This window comes from Lithobates pipiens, unplaced genomic scaffold (genome assembly GCF_037356315.1).
Source record: "Lithobates pipiens isolate NorthernLeopardFrog02 unplaced genomic scaffold, aLitPip1_a1.2 Scaffold_16, whole genome shotgun sequence".
Classification (NCBI taxonomy): Eukaryota; Metazoa; Chordata; class Amphibia; order Anura; family Ranidae; genus Lithobates; species Lithobates pipiens.
In genome coordinates this window covers 313,332,086-313,344,104 of record NW_027507748.1, presented here as the reverse complement: position 1 = coordinate 313,344,104, position 12,019 = coordinate 313,332,086, and positions in this window count along the sequence as shown.

Below are 12,019 nucleotides of genomic sequence, written 5' to 3'. Positions count from 1 at the left end.
CCAGTTTTTTTATTAATTTACCTAACACTACTATTCTCTCCCCCTCTCTGTTTTCTGATCTGCCATGCTTTGTTAATATTGTCTCCTCTGGAATATGATTTTATAGTTTTATCAAGATGTTATATAGTATTGTTATTTACATACTACCAATTGTTATAAAACAATATGAACTGGTTTTAATTTTGGTTATGTCACACAAACATTTCAATGTAAAAAAAATGATTTATGGTTCAAACCATGTTGTTAAATGACATGGAGTCATTTACTTATTTTTTTAAATAAATTAAAGGAAAAGGTAAATAAAATTAAAGGAAATGTTTCCCCTTTTCGCATGAAGAGTTATGGCTTCCAGATGAAACAGTTGTCAATTTCTCAATATTGAAAACTATTTAATATGATTTTGGAATATTGTACATACAATACTTAATAGTGCCCCAGCATTATTTTCCATGCTTTGAAAGTTGGATCTAAGCGTGAATGCAAAATATGGCATCCAGACAAGGGTTAGGCAACCATCAAGCAGGTATATGTCCTGCTTCAACTTTTGCCACTTTCCTAGAGTTGAGGGAAGACTAGAATAACAGAATACTGGGTAAGCATTCTCATGGCAAAACAGTGTGCAGTAACAAGCTGGAATAAAGCATTTCCAGCAACATGTAATACTACATTTAACTTGTACACTGCAGGCAGTACACAATTCCTCCTGCCTGTGGCTCCAGATTCACTCTCACAAAGTTAAAAAAGTTACTGGATGGTAGCCCAAGAGATTTGGTACTTCTTTACCACATTATATCAGAATCTCCTCAATCCTGATCAATAATGAGACATTTAGCTCTAGCTGTGTCCAAATGTAAGAATTGGGCTATAAGGATGACATGCCTACAGAGTGTGGAATGACCAAAATCTATGGGTTAAAGCTGAAAACACATTTGAAACATATTTTGCCAAACTGGTGAAAGTGGACAATTAATATGTCTAGAAAATGAGTTGCAAATGTGTTGTATTCCCTGTGTTATATAAGGAAAACTAGTAAAGTAAGCAGCAATTGCTGATCTGCTGAATGTTCAGGCAAATGTGAGGTGATTGTGTAGTGAGCAGAGGAGGAGTTAACGTGATATTAAGGGCATTTTCACACTGAGGCACTGGCCGCATTACCGGTAAAGCGCCGCTAGCTTTAACGTTGCTTTTCGGCCTCTAGAGGGGTGCTTTTAACCGCTGCTAGCGACCGAAGAAAAGGTTAAAAGCATTTTGCAGGTGCTTCGGCTGCACTGGGCATTGATTTCAATGGCAGGGGTGGTTCAGCAGTGCTAAATACAGTGTTACCACACCGCCCCAAAGATGCTGCTTGCAGGACTTTTTTTTCCCATCCTGCAAGTGCAACGCCCCAGTGTGAAAGCACTCAGGCTTTCACATTGGAGCTGCAGAAGAGGCAGTTTAAAATAAAAAAGATGTTATACTTACCTGCTTTGTACAATGATATTGTACTGTATTGGCAGTCCCCTGCCGGTGCTGCTCGCTTCTCCCTAGCCTGGGAGCCTAGGAGGGCTAGGGGGACTATGGGGACATCCATGCGCTATGGGGACATCCATGTGCATACACTCCTGAGCCGGGCTGTGCGTGTCCATAGACACATACACAGTGCCAGTAAGCCATGCCCTTCTTCCTCCTCATGGGAGTTTGACTGACAGCAGCAGGACCCATAGGCTCTCAGTGTAGGGAATGTATTTAGGTAAAAAATTTAAATAAAATTGTCCTTATACCCACTTTAGAGTAAGCCTGAACTGAAAAAATACATATGCTATTGGCTGAATTTTTATTTTGAAAATCTAGTTGGCTAACTGCTATGCTTATTCAAATACTTCAATACTGTCTCAACCAATTTTCTTGAAAAAAAGTGTAGGGTTAGCATTTCTAATTTTCCTCTAAATATGCTGCATTTTTTTCTAGGTCAGTGAATCAAAAATATTGAGGCCAGAGGCATCCGAGCAAATAGTATTTTGAGAAGTCCTACAGGGTATGGGTTAGTTTACTTCAGATTTTACATTATAATACAAAGCTTATTTATTATTCAAAATGCATATACAGTAAATCCTGAAGGGGAAGTAACAGACATATATAATCCAAACTATAAATTAAAGTGTATTCAGAAGCCAAGAATGTATTTGCCCCACAGCTCTTAAAATGTGAGGTCAGGGTTGAAGTGCATAGGGATGTCTAAGGGGAATAGATATCACTAATGGACTAAGTAAATAAATCAGAAACATGGAGTTCATTGAGGTCATGGGCAAGCAATAGGTTAAAGTGTGAAGAGATGTCACCAATAATTAAAATAAATTGAAGGAGTGGATTAAACAGTGTGGACAATAGAAACAAATACAATGGCGGCACATAACTAAGCAATGCGTTAGGTTTCTATGAAAGGGTGTGTTTTCAAGGAAGACATATTAAATATAACAAGATGTCAATTTGTTAAAGTAACAGAGATAATCTCATAGCACAGGTACAGCATGAGAAAAGTCCCATATGCAAGAACTGGAAGTAGGGATGACAGCAGGACATTTATGGATCTTAGAGCAAGCTTTGTTTGTATCACTGGGATTTTGCACAGATTTTAAAGCAGTTTGCTGAAAAATTTCCTTTATATTGTGTATTCTTAGGTTTATTTTGATGCAAATACATTTCCACACAAAATTAACATAGTCATTTGGTATTGTACAGTTATGTCATGTAAATCTATATCACGTTCTGTATATATAGGATACATGTATATACTATTACTATATATTTCTAAAAGTGCTATTAACATGAAATTTTCATCACATGTCAGTAACAACACATGCAATTCATACATACAAAGAAATCAAAACAAATAAGATCAGAAATCAAGTTATGTGTAATAAAATGGAATGACACAGGGAATAAGTATTGAACATGTTAACTGAAATTTGTTTAATACTTCATATGAAATCATGAAATCCTTTATTGGTAATGACAGCTTCAAGATGCCTCCTGTATGAAGAAACTAGTCGCACGCATCGATCAGGTGTGATTTTGACCCATTCTTCCACACAAGGTTCCGTGGGCCTCTTCTATGAACTGTGATCTTTAGTTCTTTCCATAGAGTTTCTGGATTCAAGTCAGGTGAATGGCTGAGCCATTTTTTTTAAAATATATTTTTATTAGTTGTATGACAAACAGATGAACCAGAAAAAAAAACAAAAAACAATATGAGAGTAGATAAACAGGTATGAGTGCGGCAAGTCAAAGTCAAGTCTGAGCTGATGGAAGGATTTAAAGCCTTGTGCAGTGTATAGGTGACAAATGTATTTAATCTCTTTGGAGTACCAACATTTAGGATCAGGTAAAGAGTAAAGTTCCTGCAAGGTGGGATTGAACCATAGAGGGTTATTCTGGGATACCGGCCATGTGTGCCGTGTTATTTTGGTAGCGATGTACTTGAACAATGAAAGGGATGTGGCCAGCATAGAGGTGCCAGGGCGGGGTGAGACTTTGCCCCTATAAACAATATTTGTGAAGGGTTTCCATGGAGGACGCAATGGTGCCCTCAGTGGTAGTACATGCATTTCTTGCTATCGGGTGTAGCCAGTCATGGATATGCATCAGTTGAGATGCTAGGTAGGAATGCCAATCCTGTTAGGTATGTTGGTAACCTTAGTGTCTCAAGCACCACTCTGGGGATCTGCCATTCCACTGGAACGTTGTACAGATTGTGTCTGTATGTTTTAAAATAGATTTAGGTATTTTGCATGGGAAGTTGGGGAGAATGTATAGCAGTCTTGGTAAATAGATCATTTTGAGGGTATTTGCCCTCCCCATGAGATCCAGGGGCAGGTCCATCCAATGTTTAGTTTGCTCCTTTAACCGAGTTAGTAGAGGGTCTAAGTTATTGACAATGTAAGTGGACAGAGGTGTCTGCACCAGAACCCCTAGATACCTGCAGAGTCAGGGTGAATATGAGAAGTTGCGTCTGGGTCCAAGGGGAAAAGACTGGATTTGTCCTAATTTACCCTGAATCTGGAGTAGTCTCCAAATGTATTGATCTCGGATAACAGTGTTTGAAATTACACATCGGTGTCAGCCAGGTACACCAAGGTGTCATACGCAAAGAGTGAGATTCATTCCCTAGTGGTGGCAATGGGGAGACCTTTTTTTTTAAGGAGAGGAGCGGATACATACCGCTAGCGGCTTCATGGCCAGAGCAAAGAGGAGAGGGGACAGTGGACACTCCTGTCTTGTGCCCCTATTGATTGAGAAGGTCTCAGTGACTGTAGAGTTAACCCAAATATGGGCCCTCTGGGAAGAATAAAGGAGTTTTATCCATGCCACCATTCTAGGGCCAAAGCCGTACATTTTTAGCATCTGAAAGAGGTACGGCCATTCCACACTGTCGAACGCTTTACATGTATCTAGGGATGCCATGGCCCTTGTAAGAGGACAGTTGTGTTAGTATTGCAGATTATGGAATAATCTGTGGATGTTCATTCTGGTGGACCTTCCGGGTATAAATCCCCCTGGTCACTGTGTACCAGGGTTGTCACTACAGTGTTTAAACGATTTGCTAACACTTTGCCCAGAATCTTAACATCCACATTTATGAGTGATATTGGGTGGTATGATTTGCATTTAAGTGGGTCCTTGCAGGGTTTTAGTAAAAAATATAATCAAGGCTTCACGCATAGTAGGGGGAAGGACCCTTATATCTAAAGCCTTGTATGTGTGTAAAAGAAATGAGGATAGTATGTCTTTAACCACTAGGCGCCCGCGCTATAGTCGAAAGATGGCTACAGCGTGGACACCAATTGCTGAGAGGCCTCAGAGAGGACATCCTCCTGTTTACTTCCGCAATGCGAGCTCCCGCAAGCGCGCATTGGGGAAATTCTGTGCTGGCTGTGTCCCTTGTAAACATATGAGATCATCTCTCATCGGAGGCTCTCCCTCTTCACACAGAGACAGCATGTGAGGAGGGAGAGACCAATGGCTGCAGCGGTAAGTGGAAAAAAACCACGAAAAAAAAAGTGCCCACAGTACATGTCACTGCCATCTGTCCCCACTGCCACCTGTCAGTGCCACCTATCTCCAGTACCACCTGTCAGTGCCACCTGTCCCCAATGTCACCTGTCAGTGCCACCTGTCCCCAGTGCCATCTGTCCCCAGTGCCACGTATAAGTGCCATCTGTCATCAGTGCCTCATGTCATGAGTGCCACGTGCCATCAGTGCCACATATTAGTGCCATCTGCCATCAGGGACACATCAATGTCACATGTCATCAGTGCCACATATTAGTGCCATCTGTCATCAGTGATACGTATCAGTGCCATCTGTCATCAGTGTCACGTGTCATCAGTGCCACGTATTATTGTCATCTGTCATCAGTGCCACGTATTAGTGTCATCTGTCATCAGTACCACGTGTCATCAGTGCCACATATTAGTACTATCTGTCATCAATGTCACGTGTCATCAGTGCCACGTATTAGTGCCATCTGTCATCAGTGCCACATCAGTGTCACGTGTCATCAGTCATCAGTACCACATCAGTGCCACGTGTTATTGTCCTTGTGCTACAGGGCCTTCAAAAGTGTAATAGGTAGTCAAAAAGTTAGATGTGTAATTTATGCTCCTAGAACACGTGATGGTGCTCCCTGCATGTTGGGCCTCTCTATGTAGCTAAGTCCCACACATGTGGTATCGTAATACTCAGGAGGAGTAGCAGAATGTATTTTGGGGTGTCATTTGTGGTATACACATGCCATGTGTGAGAAATAACCTATTACAATGACAATTTTGTGGGGAAAAAAATCTTCATTTTGCAAAGAATTGTGGGAAAAATCGACAACATCAAAAAGCTCACCATGCCTCTTACTAAATACCTTGTAATATCTACTTTCCAAAAAGGGTTCATTTGGGGGGTATTTTTACTTTCCTGGCTTGTTCGGGTTGCAAGAAATGAGATAGGCCACCAGTGCATCATGTGTGATAGATTTTTTATGATTTTCACCACAGCTTGTAGACTCTCTAACTTTCACAAAGCCAAAATAATATCCACTAATTTGGGTTATTTTTACCAAATATATATAGCAGTATAAATTGTGGCCAAAATTTATGAAGAAAAATTAATAATTTGCAAAATTTTATCACAGAAACTAAGAAAAGATCACTTTTTTTCTAAATGTTCAGTCTTTTTTCATTTATAGCGCAAAAAATGAAAAACCCAGAGGTGATCAAATACCAGAAGCTCTATTTGTGGGGAAAAAAAAGGACAAAAAATGTATTAGGGTACAGTACTACATGACTGAGTAATTGTCATTCAAATGTGAGAGCACCGAAAGCTGAAAATTGGTCTGGTCACGAGGAGGGTTTAAGTGCCCTGTTGTCAAGTGGTTAAATTGTATGTATCATTCGGTTGGATAGCCATCCAAACCAGCAGTTTTATGAGCAGGCATTTGTGAGATAGCTACTGCGATTTCTTCAACTGAGATAGGTGGCTCTAGCTCATCTTTCTGTTCAGTCGTGAGGGAGGGGAGAGGTATGTTGGCTAAGTATTCAGTTAGTTGGGCTTCATTGTAGTCAGCTCTGGAGGTATATAGGTCTTTGTAGAAATTTAAAAAGGTTTCCATGATGTCCCCGGGGGTGTCGCTGATTTGGCCCTGTGTAGTAAGTATACGCGGAATGGATATGGGGGGGGGGTGATCAGGTCTGGTTAGGTAGGCCAAGAGATGTTCAGCTTTGTTATCATGCTCAACAGATTTTTGAGTAGCATGTAACATGCGTTTCTGCGTAAGGTCTAACAGACGGAGTTCATACTCCCTGCGTCTCTGTAGCCACTCGTCTCTTGTGTCAGGGGTTGGGTTAGAGCGGAGGTCTCAAACTGGTGGCCCTCCAGCTGTTGAAAAACTACAAGTCCCATGAGGCATTGCAAGGCTGACAGTTAAGAGCAAGACTCCCAAAGGCAATGGCATGATGGGACTTGTAGTTTCGCAACATCTGGAGGGCCACCAGTTTGAGACCCCTGGGTTAGAGGCATAAGCAGATTCTGCTTGTACCATGGCAGTTTCCAGTTCCCCGTAAGTTGCCTATTGTTTTTCCGTAGAACTCCCATGATGGACATAAAGGTGCCTCTAAATATTGACTTAAATGCTTCCCATTCCGTGGAGGGGTCTACTGTTCCCATGGTTGGGCCATTCTAGCAGCCTTATTCTATTTCTTTAAAATCAATTGAGAGTTTCCTTGGCTTTGTGTTTGGGATTATTGTCTTGCTGAAAGGTCCACCCTCATTTCATCACCCTGGTAGATGGCAGCAGATTTTTATCAGAATGTCTTGGTACATTTTTCCATTCATCCTTCCTTCAATGATATGAAGTTTGCCAGCACCGTATGCTGAAAAACAGCCCCACACCATGATGTTCCCATCTCCAAACTTCACTGTTGGTATAGGGGTGTTTTTGAGGTTATATGCAGTGCCATTTGACCTCCAAACATGGTGTGTATTATAGCAAAGAGTTCAATTTTGGTCTCATCTGACCAGACTATAGTCTCCCAGTATTTCACAGGCTTGTCTAGCAGCAAACTCTAAAAGGGCTTCAACATGTTTTTTCTTCGGCAATGGTGTTTTGCGTGGTAAGTGTGCATACAGGCCATGATGGTTGAGTGCCTTACTTACTGTTTTCTTTGAAACAATTGTACTTGCTAATTCCTGCTAATTCCAGATCTTTCCAGAAATCCACAAGTGGTCCTTTTCTCTCCTTTGTCAGAAATCTTGCGAGGAGCAACTGATTGTTCACTGGAACATTCATAATTTTAGAAATCCTTCTATAACCTATGTCATCAGTGTGTTTTGCAACAATAAGGTTGAGAGAGCTCTTTACTTTTACCCATCATGAGATGTTTCTTGTGTGACACCTTGGTAATGAGACCAGCTGATATACATTTGCACTGACAATATGCAGGATTGCTTTCTAATTACTGATAGATTTTAGCTGGTGTTTCACTTTCCATGCCTTTTTGCACCTTCCTTTCTTCATGCGTTCAATACTTTTCCATGCATCATTCCATTTTATTACACATAACTTAATTTCTGAACTAATTTGTTTTGGTTTCTTTGTATGTATGGATTGAATGGGTTGTTACCAACATTTCATGTCAATAGCACCTTTAGGCGACTTTCACACTGGGGCCGTGGTAGCGCTAAAGTGGTGCTCGTTTTAGTGGGGCTTTAGTGCTGTTTAAGCATTGCTTTTTACCCACTAGCGGGGAGCTTTTAACCCCCACTAGCGGCCAAAGAAGGGTTTAAAACTGGTCGGGTTGCGGCACTTCTGAAGTACTTTTCAGGGGCTTCAGAATCGCTGCCCATTTATTTCAATGGGCAGGGCATTTTGGGAGTGCTGTATACAGCACTCCCAAACCACCCCAAAGATGCTGCTTGCAGGACTTTTTCTACCCCAGTGTGAAAGCACTCTGGCTTTCACATTCGTGGGGCATGGGAGGCTTTTTTTGAGCACTTTAAGGGCACTATTTCTAGCGCTTAAATACATGAGTGTGAAAGGAGCATTAGAAATATATTTACCTAGAAAATGGTGACTATGTGTTCAATACTAATTTTACCTGCTATATACATATATTGTGGTGTTGGGTTATTTATGCTCATTAGCAACACAGCAGTTCTTACCAGTACCTCTGACTGTATTGTCAAGCTCTCCTGATTTACTTGGCTTACTTAACCTTTAGTCTCAGCACTTTGCTGCATGGTCCACTCCTAGCCTCTGGATAGGGATTCCCCTGACATCCCGATAGGAACTCACCTGAGTTTCCATTCAATTGTTTTTGAATTAACAGAAATAAATGTTAATTTTTACAGCTTATGCTACAAAGTCAAAAGAAGGATTATATGGTTATGTCCACATGTCCTGTGATGTTTCAGATGACTGTAAAAACATTAGTAAATTTAGTGTAAGTGAGGTTAAACTCCCTTTAGTTAAATGTTAAGCTGGCAATACATGAATCAAAATTTTGATGGTTCAGCAGGAACTGTGGTTGTACAGAAGTCGAACTATAGCATGCATCGCTGATCAGTGTATTTTGATGGTGGAGAAGTCTTCCCGATGTCAGAGTACAATGGCACATAAGGGAATATTCCACCACCCACCTCAAATGTGTGGAGGGTGGGAATTGGGCCCGTTTTTTATGTTCAACCACCCGAACTAACTCATCTATGGACTGCCTCGATAGAGTTTCTTATTACCATGAGTTTGATAAACTGGCCAGAATGAATGAATTCAAATGCCTCAACCTAGGTAATTAGGAAGAGGTGAAGAGAGGACAAGTGGCTGGGAAGAAGAAACAGAGAAGACCTGGCCATTTGTGTGCTGTAAGCAAAAGAAGACTTCATTTGAAACATAAAAAACATCATCTATCAGAACCCCAAAGTCCCTGTTTTAAATGAAACGTATAGCTAAAGCTTTTCTGGCCATATTTCACTTATGGGTCACAGGAGTGCACTTACTTGTGACTCAGAATCAGCTGATAATGGACTAGTCTGCTGTCGGATGATGTCACAGTGCTGCTGCAGGCTTTGGAGGGATCCTACCAATTACATTGGAATCCACTCGGATGACTGAATGATAGCTGGCTCAGCCTCACAGCACACCACTGAGAGCCTAAGCCAGCTGCTCCCACCCACCTCCCCAGCTCAGCGGTCTAGTGAGTACTGGAAAGACAAGCAGAGAGTGGTAACTGACAGTCACTGCTCTCTGCCCAGAGTGGACCAAGAACTGAGCAAGCAGCGATCATGTGATCGTTCAGTTCTTTAAGTTAACACCCAACTCTAACCTAATTCTTATATAAACATTTCTATATAAGCTTTTCTCTCGCAGTGCAAGAAAATATTAATTTACTTGCATGCGTTAACCCACTGCATAAATGTGAGCTGGCCTAAGTCTTTCATTTTGGCTATGGATATGAGAATAAATGTTGCGTAAATATGGTTTATATTTTTTATATTCATTTCAGCATTCTGAGCCACACTGATTAATGAAGGTTGAATTTTATGGCACTTTACCACCACTAAAGCACAATCAAACCTCAATAATATAAATGCTTCAACTTCCTCTTTTATCTTGATTACACAGTAAATATTTAATTCAACTTTTTTTTAAGGACTTTTTTTTATAGAGACTATTAAAACACTTCCCAGGCTGGCTTTCACTTTCAAGGTGAAGATCAGGTGTTGAAATAACATATTGTATTACGAATAACACAAGAGGATACATACCTATAAACTTTTATGAGCAGACTGTTTTCTTGCTGAAAATATACTGCACTATTGGGGAATCTCACATCAGTTTCTCATAAAATAACTTTTAGATACAGTGGTAAGTGTTTAGAGCAAAGCTTTAGGCATACTGACGGCTGTTGTTTGTCTTTCAGGGATGTGCAATTTTAATCTCCTTCTTAGAAATGAACAAGCTTTTTCAAGTTTAAAATCCCAACACATAAGACACAATATTGTTGTGTGGTACCTTAACCCCGTTGGATAAACAAATAGAAATACCAATACCCCTGGTTACAATTGAAGGTGCTATTCCAAATATAAGACTTATTAATTGGACTTCCAGGGGGCTTACCAGGTTAAGTGATCTGTTCCATAACAACTCCCTAAAAACATTCCCACAGCTACAGGAACAATATGGTCTTCCAGGTAGCGAAAGTTACACCTATGATCAGATCTCCCATCTCTTGAAACCGCTGGGGGCTCAATATTTATATGTTCATGAAGCTGCCTGGAAATTTTTCACAGTCCCTGCTGCTACCCCAAAAGGGATCTCAATTTTTTACACACTGTTTCAACACAAAACCACCTTTATTAAATCACTGCCGTTTCAGAAATGGGAAACAGAAATGCAGACCACATTCACATCTCAATAATGGCAACAAGCCCTAAGCTCTGTGTATAAATCTTCAAAGTGTGTTAATCACTGGGAATTGACTCCGAAAATCATGTTGAGATGGTACTTGACCCCATATCGACTCCATACGTTTTTTCCCGGTCACTCCTCCCTATGCTGGAGGGGATGTGGGGAGGTGGGTAACATTATGCATATTATGTGGTCTTGCAAACATATAACTAGTTTTTGGAATGCTGTGTTTCAATTAATATCCTCTATTACTGGGATGATTACATATCCAAACAACAGCATGGCTCTATTAAACCTAGAAATTGAGATATTTCCGCCAGATTATCGCACAGTGGTTACACACATACTGATTGCGGCTAGATTACTTATTACCAGGAAGTGGAAAAGTGATGTTCCCCCAAACATTTTGGATATATACCCGATCATACAAACACACTACAAATGGGAAGCCTTATGGGCTGTAAAATCAGGTTCCAAGAGACGGATTGAGGGAAGATGGAAATGCTGGCTGGAAAAATTTCCACAGTAGTTGTGAGATTATGCTGGTTAATGCTGATTACTACTGAAGTTTTGGCCAAAAGAGTGAGTCCAATAATTCAAGAGACAAGACGGGAAGTTACCTATGCTGTACCATAACGGCTACATACCTATAGGTCCATACTGGAGGTTCATATTGCTATTATATTACTCTTCAGATTATATTTTGTTAGAGGATTTGTTACCAGACCACCCAAACCCTGGTCTTAGTTTTACTCAGTTTTTTTCTTTATAATTTTCTTTTCCTTTACATTCTCCATATATCTGCTTCCCTAACTTAGAAGCGTATATATCCTTCTATGGGTAAGGGAAAGTCTACCATTGTTTAGTTCCACATTAATCACATGTAATATCTTTTTCTTTTAATTATTACTGACGACTATTGAACTAAATATTCCATGTAAAATATATGTACACTGTCTCAAGATTTAATGTTGATTGTGGATTCTATCACGATATTCTGGAATTTTACACACCTATAACAGTCTCTTGTAAGGAATATGTATGGGAATGTATACTTTGTTATGTTCTGAAAATTTTCTAATAAAAAA